The 15,582-nt window shown below is 37.5% G+C and overlaps 1 protein-coding gene and 1 long non-coding RNA gene across 3 annotated transcripts in view; one reads left to right on the plus strand and one right to left on the minus strand.

Moving 5' to 3' along the window:
• The window catches only part of LRRC8C (leucine rich repeat containing 8 VRAC subunit C), an 84,840-nt gene that overhangs the window by 38,196 nt on the left and 31,062 nt on the right, over positions 1-15,582 (minus strand). The window lies entirely within an intron of this gene.
• Positions 727-2,886, plus strand: LOC129050111 (uncharacterized). The gene is made up of 3 exons (XR_008513589.2): positions 727-864; positions 1,593-1,995; positions 2,725-2,886. It is a non-coding gene; the product is annotated as an uncharacterized LOC129050111 (long non-coding RNA).

The following is a 15,582-nucleotide window of genomic DNA, read 5'->3' on the forward strand; positions in this document are numbered from 1 at the left end:
CCATCCTGGCTAACACGGTGAAACCCCGTCTCTACTAAAAATACAAAAAATTAGCCGGGCGTGGTGGCGAGTGCCTGTAGTCCCAGCTACTCAGGAGGCTGAGGCAGGAGAATGGCGTGAACCTGGGAGGTGGAACTTGCAGATTGTGCCACTGCACTCCATCCAGCCTGGGTGACAGAGCTAGACTGCGTCTCAAAAAAAAAAAAAAAAAAAAAGAATATTGGTAAAGTTAGGTACAAACATAGAGTTTATTTTATTTATATGGCTCTTCCTAAAATAATATGTTCCCATCCTCCTCCCCAGGATAATTTTTGTGTTTCTTGCCTAGAATTAATATCCCAGAATGTATTCTGCTCTATTTATCAATCCAGGACCTAAAGAATATGAAACTTATTCTAGTGTGATTCCAACACGATTGCTAACACTGTTTTATGGCTATCAGGTGGGTAGAGTTAACATTTGTTTTGTTCCACATTTTTTCTGACTGTGGGTAAATAGTATCACCTTTAGCACAATCACATACCATTCAAGGAAACAAGAACCAATTCCAAATGATGGTAGGTAGCCTGTCAGTAACCCAGCGAATGGCCCTGATCAAAATGAATACAAAACAATTTAATAGTTCCTGAGCACATGAAATAGGAATTCAACAGAAAAGAAACCCATGTGTATTGCTCATCTATGTTGTTAAATCCAATGGTCAGTTCTCATTCCTTATCCTTTTTTTTTTGTTTTTTTGGAGACAGGATCCGGCTCTGTCACCCAGGCTGGAGTGCAGTGGCGTGATCTTGGCTCACTGTAATCTCTACCTCCCGAGTTCAAGTGATTCTCATGTCTCAGCCTCCTGGGTAGCTGGGACTACAGGTATGTACCACCACGCCTGGCTAATTTTTGTATTTTAAGTAGAGATGGGGTTTCACCATGTTGGCCAGGCTGGTCTTAAACTCCTAGTCTCAAGTAATTCACCCACCTTGGCCTCCCGAACTGCTGGGATTACAGGCGTGAGCCACTGCGCCTGGCCTTTCATTCCTCATCTTATTTATGAGCAGCATTTCATGTAATTTGACCATTTCTCCCTTGGCTTTTAAAGGACACCACAGCCTTCTGGTTTTCCTTCTACTTCCCTGGCTATTCCTTTGTTGTTTCCTCCTCTTCTCCCTGACCTCCTTGTTTGGAGCATCCCACTGCTTACTCTTAGGTCCTCTTGTCTTCCTAATGTATTCACTCCCCTTGTGATTGCATCTGGCCTCAATATTTCAATACCAACTATACTTAACACTTCACAAATTCATATCTCCATCCAGACTCACAGATCCCACTACCTACTCGACATCTCCTCTTGGATATCCACTAGACACATCAAACTCGGCCTGTCCAAAACCTACTCCTGTTCTAGTCCCCTATTCCCCATCCCTACAGCAAACCCTTCTCTACTTACAGCTCTCCTATTCGGTAAATAGCAACTCTACCTTTCCAGTTGCTTAGGCCACAAATCTTGGAGTCATCCTTGACTCCTCTCTGTCTCATAAAATCATGTGCAGTCTGTCAAAAAACCCTCATTTATTGTGTTTCTTTCTTTCTTTTTTTTTTAGACAGAGTTTCTCCCTTGTTGCCCAGGCTGGAGTGCAATGGCGTGATCTTGGCTCACTGCAACATCTGCCTCCCAGGTTCACGCGATTCTCCTGCCTCAGTCTCCTGAGTAGCTGGGATTACAGGCATGCGCCACCACGCCCAGCTAATTTTGTATTTTTAGTAGAGATGGGGTTTCTCCATGATGGTCAGGCTGGTCTTGAACTCCTGACCTCAGATGATCCACCCTCCTCGGCCTCCCAAAGTGCTGGGATTAGAGGCATGAGCCACCATGCCTGGCCTTGTGTTTCTGGATGTATTGCATCTCTACTTCCACAAGAATGCAAATTTCATGACGGCAGAACTTCACTTTTCAGCTCTATTGTGTTCATCAATGTGTTACAAGTACCTAGAAAATAATGCCTGGTATGTATTAGATACTCAACTAATGTTTGATGAATAAATGGGTGAATACATAGCAATTTTAGTTAAGAAAGTGGGATATAATTGCTTTTGCAATTTTTATTACTGAAGCTAAAAGCAAAGTATATGTCTGACACTGTCACGGTAGGAAGATCCCACACACAGGGCCAGGACATTAGCATAGCTAAAGCCAGTGTGAACAAGGGCAAAAGAGGTAACGAACAGAAATGCCATGATTTTAAATTTATGAGTTCTTTTCAGTTGTATCCAAAGGCTCCACAAATCAAAATAAAGTCATCAGAATATGCTGAAAACATCAGTTGTAAAACACATTGCTTTTCTTTTGGCAGTGCAAAGATGGAAATAAAAAGCAGGAGAAAAAAGGCAAAATTTCCCAATTACATAAAAATTATACCTTTCTCCCTTGGGAGAGCATGACTGTAGATTGTGTTTTATTGTACAGTTTTGGCATTCATGACATAATATTTCTGGAAAAATCCACTGAAGCAGAACATAATTATATGGTTCTGTAGAAATGTATTTAATTAAATGAGAAAAGCATAAATGGGTTATAAAATTTTAGAACCTGAAAAAGGTCAAAGAGATCATCCAGTCCAGACCCCTTACTTTATGGGTGAAAATCCTGAGCCAAGAGAGATTAGGTGACTTGCCCAAGGAACACAGCTAATGGTGAACTATAACTTTTAACCAAATCTTTCTCTTTCCATCTAGAGCTCTTTGCTAATACCACATGATGCTGACTGGAACTGAAAGAAGTTAAACTGTACTAAGAAACAAACAGTTTAAATAGAATTTTCCCTGTACTCAAATTTGTCTTTTCATGTTTCTTATTTGACAATATAAAAGAAAAAATAAATGAACATTAACACATTTAAATGATTCTTAAGCCATACTGTCCTCATAGCATCATAAAATGATAGAACTTTTGACTCAAAGGAATCTTAAGAGGTAAGCAGAACTTGCAACCCAATGAATACTTCTATCTTTTCCTTGGATATCTCCATGATATTGTATGTTCAATTAATGGACCAATTACATTATTTGGAAAGTCTTCAAGTTGAGCTTAACCTATTTTTCTAAGGGTGTTGGTGGGGGTGGCAAAAGTACTTCTACCTAGCAATTTTAGTTCTCTCAAACAATGACGATATTATTCCTTTCTGATTATGCTCTTCACATATTTAAAGAAAAATCCTTTTAATTGTGTGTGCTTCAGGCTGTACATTTCAAGGCTTTTGCTTTACATGATAGTTTCCACAGTTACCTATATTATTGTAGTCATAGGCCTTTGAATCCACTAAAAATCTATGATCAGTAGCTGCTTTTTCCCTCTCACAAGCATAATTCACTTTCATTCACTCACGTACTTGCTATAAATTATGAGAGGGAATTATATGTCAGGCTCTGTGCTAGGTGCTGAGAGAATCCCTCACCCACATATACACTCATGGGAGAATATTCATTGAAGAAATTCCTATAAAAACATGAATTGGAACTTCTTTGTAAATGGGGTTGATTATTGTTTCCTGTGCCAATGGTGCATTTAAAGAGGTTGTTACAGTATTTTTATTTCACCAAGGATAGAATTTATATCTCATCTCTGTATCTTCAAGAAAGCAGCACAGTGTCTTAGAAGCAGCCCTCAATACAAATTGGTTATACTGAAATCGACTTACCCATGCTTATCACCCACACAGATAAAGACACACCCAATCGAGCATTTTGTAGTAAGGACCAACTCTTTCATTACGTTATTATCCCCTTAGATAGACCCTGACATTGCAATAAATAAGAGAGAGACTATTACCAAATAGCTCCATGTTGTAAATAATGATTATTCAAAGAACATCCACCGAAGAGAATGTTTGAGATGAGGAAAGAAGTCACGAATAATTTATAATTTCAAAGTTAAATATCCTTGAATTTTTAATGCACAATGTTCTGTCACTAGTGCTAAACAGGATGTGTTGATCAGTAATGTCTTCTGAGGTCTTAGCTTGTACCCAAGAAAATGGCCAAATGTTGTGACTCCCTTGTCAGAACATGAACCTATTAAGAAACAGGTGATAGAAAACAAATCTAAACATTAAAGTATTATTAACAAAATAACGGTTTGGAATATTGCATTTCTAAATCTCACTGAGATCTTAAAAGAAAGCTTTAATTTTTTTGGGATTTTTGTCAAATAGTTTCAGCAATATGTATATGATGCTAATAATTATTTAATGCCTATTCCGCACAATTCAAGTACATTTAAATTCAGAAATCCTTTCTGAAATGAGGCTAAACTGAGATCTAATAGTCCTTCAAAAACTGTTCATAAACAATTATCCTCAAATGTCAGTCATTTCTTTCCATCTCTCTATTATTCTGAGTATACCTATAGTCTCTCTCAGAAATGGCTCAGCTCTCTGCATCTTACTGGCCTTCTTAGTCACCTCTTCATTCCAGTTTCTTTTTTTTCTTCTCTGTCTCCTTTAAACTAGAAACGCTCTTCCATGAGGTAGCGTGGATACACACCCCTTCCCAATCCCAATCGGATTCTAAACCCTTGAAAAGGCTGTGTGTTTCTCCTTGAACTCTCAATATCATTGGCTGTGGTTAAGGCCAGGTTTTCAATCACCTTATCAGTCTCAACATCCAAAAGCTAAGTCAAATTCAACTGGGGAAATCTGTAATGATTGGTTTGAAGATCATTGATCTCTTCCTTCAATGTATAGAAAGAGACTGAGGTTTACCTCCAATCCAGTTTTACCCCTTGAACAAAGAGGGCACAGGGTTCTAAGCAACAGGCACACCACAAACACACAGTGCAGCCCAGAAAACCCAGGCATGACAGGTGCTGGCGAAGCCATGTGCGGGGAATGCTGCTTTCTTTCTGATGAAGGGCAGCAAGGAGAGGAGGGTGCGGAAGGCAAGAAGACTCCTGCCCTCAAGAGCATTAAAACTAAAGTTTCTTGTTTATTTTGTAACTTCTGGAATTTACAGTTTTCTGAAAAGGCAAGGGGTCACCTTTTATTTTATATTCCTTGCTCTGGGGCCTAGAATACTCAAAAAAAGGTTTGTTTGTTTTTTTGTTTGTTTTTTTTTTTTTTTTTTGAGTTGAACTCTTAATGATGTCATAGGGAGAAAGTTGTCTTTTCTGTTCTGACAAGAAATGTAGCTTGTTTTTCAAATACCTTTCCATAAAAATAGACGGTAGACTGGTACTTATACAAACTGTCAACCAAAAAGTGTGATAGGGAAGCTAAAGCAACTTTTTGTCAAACACTTTTCCAATTGTTTTTTGTTTTTGTTAAATAGGGGTAAAATTTAAAATTTCCAGCTAGGTTAAATATAAAAAACTAGGAAACAAAGTAACACTGCACAGAAACCAAGAGACTGATGTTTAAAGTGAGAGACTGAAAGACTAACGGGTTTAGAGTATGATCATTTTTATCTTCCTTTTCAATTAAGCTAATCTTTACAGGAATCTACCTTTAAAATGTACCATCTAGAATCAGGGACCATGAAAGGTTTGATAATTGCAGAAAAACACTAATGGTTGACTAATTATCTTTGGAGCTTTTCAAGAAGGCTGCCCTCCATCTCATGCCAGCTGTTGATTGGTCTTTCCTGTTGGATGAGCTCAGTAAAGTTCGCGATGGAAGGAAAAATTTCAGGTCCTCCAGCCTCCAGGAAAAATGGCTCTTCAGGAGCATTAAAACTGAGAAGAATGTACCTAAAAATCAGAATGTTAGGTTTTGTCTGTCCAGCTAATAAATATTTAATGCAAGGCTTTGTATCTAAAGGAGAAATAATTGTTGGATTCGGCTCTATATTTAACATATTGATTTAATGGCCATCTTTTCCAAGTTAGACATTTTATGAGTTCCCTCTTCTAAGTTTTCTTTATTCACAGCAGAGCTAAATATCTAATGCAAACACATTTGATGCTCCTAGAGTCACACATTCTAGAAGCTGAGAAACGGCATGAAAAGTTTCTTTATAGGAAGGCTCTAGGTGGATATAGCCAAATGTTACTGGTCTCTCAAATCTACATTGTGCCAAACATCTATATGAAAAATATTCTCAGAAAATATGAATCATTTAATTAAAATACATTGTTTCTGAAGATAGATATGTTCTTTAATTTAAAAAGATAAAAAACCTATCCTCCCTCAAAAAGAAATAGTGAAACTAGGTAACACACATTGTATGATAGCAAAGGCCAACAGTCTATGTAGATCCTGAAAAGTCATTACAAAGAAGACATAAATAATAGTGGCAGGGGCCTTTTGGTACTAATCCTACAACTGGAATGTTCTTTCAATACCCACCCACCTTGCTTTGTTAACTCCTATGCATACTGCAGACCCAGGTTCTAGCACCACTTGCTCAGAGATCCCCAATCTCTCTGACTCCGTCACATCCAGAGTTTCAGGCTCTCATTGTGGATACCCCCTGATGACCCCTGTCAGAGAGTGCTTTCCATTCATTTGTGCTCTTGGATTTACATTGGTCTTCCCTAGGCTATAAGGTCCATGAAGGCAGCAATAATTTGTTTTGTCCACCACTGTTTTCCCAACACTTCACAGTATTTGGCATATAGTAGGTGCTCAATATATATTTATTGGGTAAACAGATGAGTAATTAAAAAGAAAGTTACAAGAATGGTCTAAGTGTAATATCTTGGATTTATTAATTTGCATCCTATGTCAGAAAAAAAAGTAGACGAAGAAATATAAAGCTCATCGGCTAACTTGGAACAAGACGAAACGCATGCCATCTTCATTGACAAACGGTACAGTATTTTGAAATCACTTGGAGTTGCTATTATCAGTAAGAAAGCTGGCTTGAAGCCAGATGAGGTCTTCCTGAGAAAATCATCTCAAAGATATCTAGAACCTTGCAAATATATTTTTTTAAACGGTTGAAAACCTAGAAGACAAGGTATGGAAGTCTAGTAATATATCAACTTGCAAGGTGACATCGAAAGCTGATTTCAGAACTGATTTTGCTCAGCAACTTCATCAGGAGGATTAAAAAGGCAGATTGCGGGTGCTTGAAAAGAGCAAAACTGGCTCAAAAGTTGTTAAATTGGGAGGTTTAAATATATTAATCACAAATGCTGAAAAATAAAAAAAATAGCATGGAAAGGTCATAGGAATTCAATTAAAACTTTAGGACAAGTAGAAAAAAGTATGGAAGAAAGAAGAAAAAACTTACTTTTAAAAGTCCAACACCTCAAAGAAGAGAGATCTTTGGAAGTTCTGAAGAAGGACTTAGAAATGAAGTAGATGATGTTTTGGGCAGTGGAAAGTAGGCTTAGGGCCAAGGGAAAGAACAGGGTTTATGAAACAACTGTGGGGATGTTTGTTTTTACTTGCTCTTGCAATGTTTGATCTTCTTTTCCAATGACCCATCTTAAAAACTTAACACAGCCTAATGTTTTAGAAACCTAAAACATTAGGTAACACAGACATAAATTAAAATTGTTTCTACAAAAATAAATAAATAAATAAATAAATAAATATCCAGTCAACAGAGAAATGGAAATTGGTGGAAAGATAAGTTGGTTCATTTCTATTCAACATCCTTGGATACAAGCACGGCCAGTCTTGGGATTATTGTGAGAAAGACATGGGATGTAGGGGAATGGGGGTGGAGAAAGTTCTAGGATCTTAATGTATCCTTGGTCTTTCTGTTTCTAGAGGCTGAATAGATTATCAATGGAGATAGCTAGTGGAGTACAACGTTTCCAAAGGACAGATGCAGTGTCTTTGAAAGCTTTATATTCCTAGGACTTACCACAATGCCTGGAACTTTATTCATTCTTTCTATAAGTATTAGAACAGCTCTATCTGCAAGGTATTGAGCTCATTAATGTGAATAAAGTGATGAGTAAGACAGACATAATCCCCGTCTTCATGAAGCATGCATTATGGTGGAAAGACAGACAGTAAACAATGACTCACAACCATTTAATCACAATTGTGACAAGCATGATGAAGTAGAAGTGTAGGACACTCTGACAGTATACATTAGGACCTGAACTACTGGGGGTTTAGGAAGTGATGCTTGCACGGAATTATGAAGTATAGTATAAGTAGTAACAGTTAGCTAGGTAAAATTGGAGGCCAGGGCCAGGAGAACATTCCAGACAGAGTGAAGGGTCTGCAATGTAATGGCTTTTTTTGCTGTTTGTTTTTCCCCTCTTAAAATGTTTCATTTTGTTATCCATTACTCATAAATGTTTTGTTTATTTTGAATAAGGTTGGACCCTGTCATTTTCTATCTGTAGAGACATAAGGATAGGGGTAGCCTAAGCCAGTCCAGATGATCTGAGACAAGAAGGGCAACACGTGACATGCTCTTAGATGGAACTGGCAAAAAGTAACAAGACTCATTCACCAAAAGTTGTTTTATACGGTATATGTGAAAATCTACCCATGCTTTCTGTAGATTCATGTAAAGCTTCACAGCTTCACCTTGCATCTGGCTGTTAAATGGAGAAAACTGCCTTCCAGAACACGCAAACTGACTCTGACCTATACTTCGTCATCCTCCACACAATGTGTCAACATTAATTCAGTGTAAACATCAATTCCATGTTAAAATCTGGCTCAACAGCCTATGTCTGTACCAAGTTCACAAAATTCTCATGACAGGCACTGAAGGCCATTAGAATCTCAGCGGGCTGGTCATCACCAGTCATGGGCTGCTCAACAATCTCCTGAGACTGAACACACGCAGCAACATGTGGGTCAACCATGTCTTTACTCTCCTGCATTTATCCAAATGTATGCCAGTCTGCCACAAGGGACCCTCACTCGAAATCTACCTAGAATTCCTCCTTACAAACTAACTTCTGAGCTATACACAGAGATTGTTTTTGCTCAGAGGATAGTCTCCTTTGATCTGTTTTTTACTTTTCTCTTTTTCTTCCCTTCCTTGAGTATGCCCTTCCTCTTTCCTTTTCTCCCTTCCTCCTTTCTAACCTTCTTCCCTCCCTAACCTTTTTCAACACATTTTACCTAACTACTAAGTGCCAAGCACTGGGGATAGAAGATAAATAAAAAAGCTGTAGTAGAACATGTGACTACTGGGGTGGCTGAGGTGGGAGAATCATTTGAGACCAGGAGTTTAAGGATGAGGTGAGCTATGATGGTACCCATGAATAGCCACTGCACTCCAGCCTGGGTGACAGAGCCAGACCCCACCTCAAAAAATAAAAAGAAAGAAAAAAAAGAGCATATGTGAGTAACAGATCTATAAACAAGGAAACCAAAAAATGTATTATCCCCTTTCTTTGCTCCTCAGCTCTTTATACTGATTCAAACCCAAGGGGCTTGCATAAGCCAGGCCAGCACTGGAAAAGATGCATACCAACTAGCTTTTTAACTCCTGCAGGTGGTTTGCCAAGAGACATGCCAGAGACAAACAGGGTATAAAACCAAGCATGGGACTGCCCTGGGATGAAGATACGAAAACAGAAATAAACAGGTACCTTTACTTTCACGATCTAAATTTAAAGATGGAATAGATTCAGATAGATTTTTTTGATAAATTCCTTGCTGTATAAACTCTTGCAACTTGCTATTCAAAATCTAAGAACCAAATAGATTTGTAAAGAGATACTTGAATAAACTTCTATATATTCAATATTTTCATTCATTATTTTTTAAACTGACATTTTTCTGAAGAGAAAGTCCACAGCTCTTTTCTAGTCTTCAGTGGGATTTGTAATCCCTCCAAATATTTAACCACTACTCCAACAGTGCATTAGCTGCTATGATTATAGGAAGAAAAGCAGAAAACATATGTTGTAAAGAAAGTAGTTACCAGAATTACACTAGAAAAAAAATGGCAAGAACATGAATGAGTCAGCATGAGGGGATAACAGGCTAAGGGCATCAACTTCAAAGAGAAAATGAAATTATTTGGGTTGCCCTGGTAACACCAAGATAAAATGCGGAAATGAAAATGCGAGGTTTAACGCTAAGAAAACCTTCTTCAGCACTAGGGTCCCTCACATCATGGAATGAGCTTTACCATGGCAACATGCAAAAAACATGTAAATGGATTAAATACAGAAAATATCCAAGGGAGTGAAAGCATGGTATTAATAATAAGAACTAAGCTGATCTAATAACTATTCTGGACCTTTCTTTTCTTTGACTCACAGAATTAAATAAGGGGAATGGGAAAGGGTTTGCAGGGATCAAATGAGATTTTCTTCAGTGATATATAATCTTAAATAATTAAAAAAGTTAAACATTATGGATTATTTCCACCCACTCACTTTTCTGCAAATGACATAGAATCTCTACTCAAAGATCTGGTTTTATTACAGGAAAAGGCAAAAGAAAAAAGAAACAAACATAAGAAATAGAAACATCCTCCTAGGCTACATTTTCCATGTCCAATCTCTACTTTTTTGGAGGAGATCTGTCATTGGTTATTAAGGCAATAAATGACTCCTCTCAAGGAAGGGCCGACAATCATATTAATATAGTACTAGAATATAAAAATAATACTTTAGAATCATAGTGGTTGGGAGCATGGCACTGAAGTCAGGGTGCCTGAGTCTGTATCCTGGCTCTGTCACTTGTAAGCTGGGTGACCACAAGAAACTTACTTAATCCTTCTGTTTCCTCATCTTGAGAATGGGGAAAAGAATAGTATCTTGCTTCACAGGATTGCTGGGGAAGCATGTAAGAGTGGCAAACACTAATCAAGGTACTGGGCAGGAATTAGCACTCAATAGATGACAGCTACTAATATTAGCAATAGAGATGACAATCAAATTTGATAACTATGATAATGACTTTATGATTTTTAAACATGTTATTTTGGTAAGAGCACAACATAAGATCTACCCGCTTAAAATTTTAAGCATACCATACAGTTTGGGTAACTATAGGTACAATGTTGTACTGCAGATCTTTAAAGCTTACTCATGTTGCAAACAGAAACTTTATGCCCATTGATTAGTATTAATAGCTCCCCATTTCCCCCTCCCCCCAGCCCCTGGCAACCACCAGTGTTCTCTTTGATTTTATTAATTTGACTATTTTAGATACTTCACATACGGAATCATATATCTTTCTGTGACTGGCTTATTTCACTTATCAGAACGTCCTCATTCATCCATGTTGTCACATATTGCAGAATTTCCTGTTTTTTAAAGGCTGAGTAGTATTCCACTGTGGGTATATACTACATTTTCTTTTTCTTTTCATCTGTCAGTGGATATTTTGGTTATTTTTACATCTTAGTTATTGTGAATAATGAAGTTTATTTTTGAGAATAAGAATTTATCGGTGTTTGGAGACTTCTGTCCTAATTTGAGGTACCACACTAAAATAGAATTATTTATAAAAACAGAAGAAACAAACTTAAAAAAATTGTGTTGGTTAAATAGGAAATAAAAGGTATATAACTGACATATAATGTTATCATGCTTACTAACTGCCAGACATTAAACATGTTATCTGTTGAACCTCCATATTAAATCCACGAGGTAGGTATTATCTTTGCTGTACAGAAGAGGAAACATACAAAGAGAGATTAAATAATTTCCCCAAGATTGGAAAGCCTGTGAAGAGCATAGCAAAAATTCCAACTCACGGCTTTCAGATTCCAATGTCCAAGGTCATTTCATTTAAAGAGGGAAATTATTTTAGTCTCTAACAATCTCCTTTACGGGAAATTCAGACTTGATATCCATTGGCAAAAGGACCTATTTGGAAATTCACCTCTTTCAGGATTGCATTCAGGGCAATCATATTTGTGACTTGAACACTGTAGCCTAAAATCTGACACTGAGAGAAATCCAGTCTGAGGAATGATCTTTTTAAAAGTTATAAAGGATTCTGCTTCTGTCCATGAAGGAGTCACTAGGGTGAAACTTACCCTTCTATAATAAATAGCTAAAAAAATAAAATTTTACCAGAGCCACTGAAGCTCTTTTGTGTTACGCTCTTGGTTATACCTGTTTTTCATTTGATGCTAAATCCTTGGGTGGAGAATGCAGTCCCCAAATATTGCACTGTTCCAGTCTCCTTTAGGGGGATCTGTATGTGATTTCCAAGAACTTGGTGCAGCAAAACAGCAAGAACCTTCTGTGCTGAGCATTTGAATACTGGGAAATGTATACCAAATCAAAACATAAGGACAGTGACTACTTACTTCTTTTTCATTGTTCAAACTAATATAATCAAGATACTTAAGTATTTAACCATCTTTTACCCCATGAAATTTATCATTTCCCTTCCCTGATGTTTCAGCTAAGTGTTTTGCTTTATTGTAGATATGCCAACAAAGAACATTCATTTTTCTACGACTGGTTCAAATGCTCACTGTTTTTTAAAATTATTATTAGGACTTTGCACTTCTGGCTTCTCCATTCAGGTCCCACAATGTTTCCAGAAGCAGGAAATGGAAAATACTTTAGGTAAACTTTATGTAAAATATTCTCATGGGTACCTAAAGACTCTTTCTAACCCATGGGTTGACAGCTTGAGTTTTGCCAACTAACTCACTCTTGATGTTAAGACATATCAAAACATAGCGAACCACTTTAAAGTTTTAGCTCTTTTAAGGGAATGTGGCTTAGGATGTGATTTCCCAGCAACCTGAGTTCCAAGGCTCAAATGCCCTCAGCTTAGATTTTCCTCATCCCATCAAACACTGCCCAGCAAGTAGCTCTATTACTGCTCTGCTTTGTATTTTACCTTAATTTCTTCCTCCCACTGCCCCAGGTTTACTCCTTTTTTAGTTTTTCCCAGTATAAGTAACTCATGCTCTAGCTGATGGATTGGGTGTGAGTTTGAGAGAGAAGAATCATTATGAGTCCAATATTTTTAAGTTGAGAAGCTGAAATAATGGAGTTGCCATTTTATAAAGGGAGTGAGAGGCTACAGAAAGTAGGTTTAGGGAGTGGGGAATAAGGAGTTTGGATAGAGACATCTGAAATCTGAGATGTCTACTAGACACCCAAGTGGAGGGGCTCCGCAAACAGCTGGATACACTGGACTAGAGATAGGAAAGATCTGGGATAGAGATAGAAGTTTGGGAGTCATCAGGGTTATAAAAAGTGATAGGATGAAACCACCTAGGGAATATATAGAGAGGGGAAAACTGTCTAAGGACTTCCTGCAGCAAGGAGCGTTCTGCCACCAGATATTGGCATGAATATTGTTTTCTCACTTCCTTCAGGTCTCTGCACATATATCATTATTGGAGACACCTTTTCTGGCTACCCTATTGAAAAGATTAATACCAACTCACCAAAAGCAAGAGCATGCCATCCCAGCACTCCCTTTTTCATTCCCTAAGTTGCTTTCCTCAATAGCATTATCTTTATCAGATGTACTATACAGGTATTACTCACTTAGTTGTACTTCTGTCTCTCTGCTGCATCATAAGGTAAGCTCCCTAAGAAATGGGGACTTTGTTTTGTTCATTCCTGTCTCCCAGAGCCTAGAACAGTATCTGGCACATAAAAAGTACTCAATAAGTAATTGCTGAACCAATGAAATGAGAAATGAGCATCTACTTAATCTGAAATTCTTCCAGTTATTAAAATGAATAACAGAAATGTTTATGTGACTACCAGAAATTAGAGTAAGGTGCACTTGGTTTTGGGGAAGAGAACACCAGATTTCTTTTGTACTACTCTGCATTTTCTCATGATACCTGCACCCTGTTTAGGGGCAAAGAGGAAGCAAAGAAGTCATAAGAGGCCACCTGAGAGATCCGCATGAAGCTGGAAAAGGACAATTCTATCTTATTTAGAGAGTTGGGAGAAGGAACGAAGGAGAGGAGTGGGACAAGAACTGTCCTGGGCCTCATTTGTTTTGAATCATGGGCTTCTTTATATACATATATTTTTTTGTTATACTTAAAAGTTCTAGGGTACATGTGCACAACGTGCAGGTTTGTTACATATGTATACGTGTGCCATGTTGGTGTGCTGCACCCGTTAACTCGTCTCCTTTATATTATTAACAGTATCATGTTTTTTCCTCTACTCACATTGCCGGCCTCTGTCAACTTCCAGGGACCTACCATGGAATAAGGTAAAGACTGCAAGAAGGGAATGTACATGTTTATTAAGCAACAGCAGTGCAATAGCAATCATTGATCATTTGGGTCAAAATGCAGTCATATGTTGCTGAACAATAGGGATACGTTCTGAGAAACGCATCATTAGGCAATTTTGTCGTGTGGATGTCATAGAGTGTACTTATACAATCCTAGACGGTATAGCCTACTACACACTTTGGCTATAGGGTTTGGCCTCTTGCTCCTAGGCTATAAGTCTGTACAGCATTTTCCTGTACTGAATCCTGTAGGTAACTGCAACACAATAGTAAGTATTTGTGTATCGAAACATAGGAAAGGTACAATAAAAAATGTATAAAAGATTAAAAATAGTATACCTGTATAGGGTACTTACCATGAATGGAGTTGGCAGGACTGGAAGTTGCTCTGGATGGGTCAGCAAGTGAGTGGTGAGTGAATGTGAGGGTCTAGGATGTTACTCTGCACTGCCGTAGACTTTATAATAAACACTGTACACCTAGGCTACACTAAATTTATAAAAAAATATTTTTCTTTCTTCAACAGTAAGCTGTAGGTTACTGCAACTTTTTTACTTTTTAAACTTTAAACATTCTTTTTAACTTTTTGACACTTATAATAACATTTGGCTTAAAACACAAACACATTTTATAGCTGCACAAAAATATATTTTATTCCTTATTCAATAAGTTTTTTGCTATTAAATTATTATATTTTGCTTTTTAAACTTTTTAACTAAAAATGAAGACACCAACATGTATATTAACCTAGGCCTACACATACACAAATCAATAAACATAATCCATCACATAAACAGAACCAATGACAAAAACCACATGATTATCTCAATAGATGCAGAATAGGCCTTCAACAAAATTCAACACCCTTTCATGCTAAAAACTCTCAATAGACTAGGTATTAATGGAATGTATCTCAAAATAATAAGAGCTATTTATGACAAACCCACAGCCAATATCATAATGAATGGGCAAAAGCTAGAAGCATTCCCTTTGAAAACCGGCACAAGACAAGGATGCCCTCTCTCACCACTCCTATTTAATGTAGTATCGGAAGTTCTGGCCAGGGCAATCAGGCAAGAGAAAGAAATAAAGGATATTCAGATAGGAAGAGAGGAAGTCAAATTGTCTCTCTTTGCAGATGACATGGTTGTATATTTAGAAAACCCCATCATCATCTCCTTAAGCTGATAAGCAACTTCAGCAAAGTCTCAAGACTTTGATTTTTACAAAATCAAAGTGTAAAAATCACAAGCATTCCTATACAGCAATAACAGACAAACAGCCAAATCATGAGTGAACTCCCTTTCACAATTACTACAAAGGGAATAAAATACCTAGGAACACAACTTGCAAGGGATGTGAAGGACCTCTTCAAGAACTACAAACCACTGCTCAAGGAAATAAGAGAGAACACAAACAAATGGAAAAACATTCCATGCTCATGGACAGAAAGAATCAATATCGTGAAAATGGCCATACTGCC

Source organism: Pongo abelii, chromosome 1 (genome assembly GCF_028885655.2).
Source record: "Pongo abelii isolate AG06213 chromosome 1, NHGRI_mPonAbe1-v2.0_pri, whole genome shotgun sequence".
Lineage (NCBI taxonomy): Eukaryota > Metazoa > Chordata > Mammalia > Primates > Hominidae > Pongo > Pongo abelii.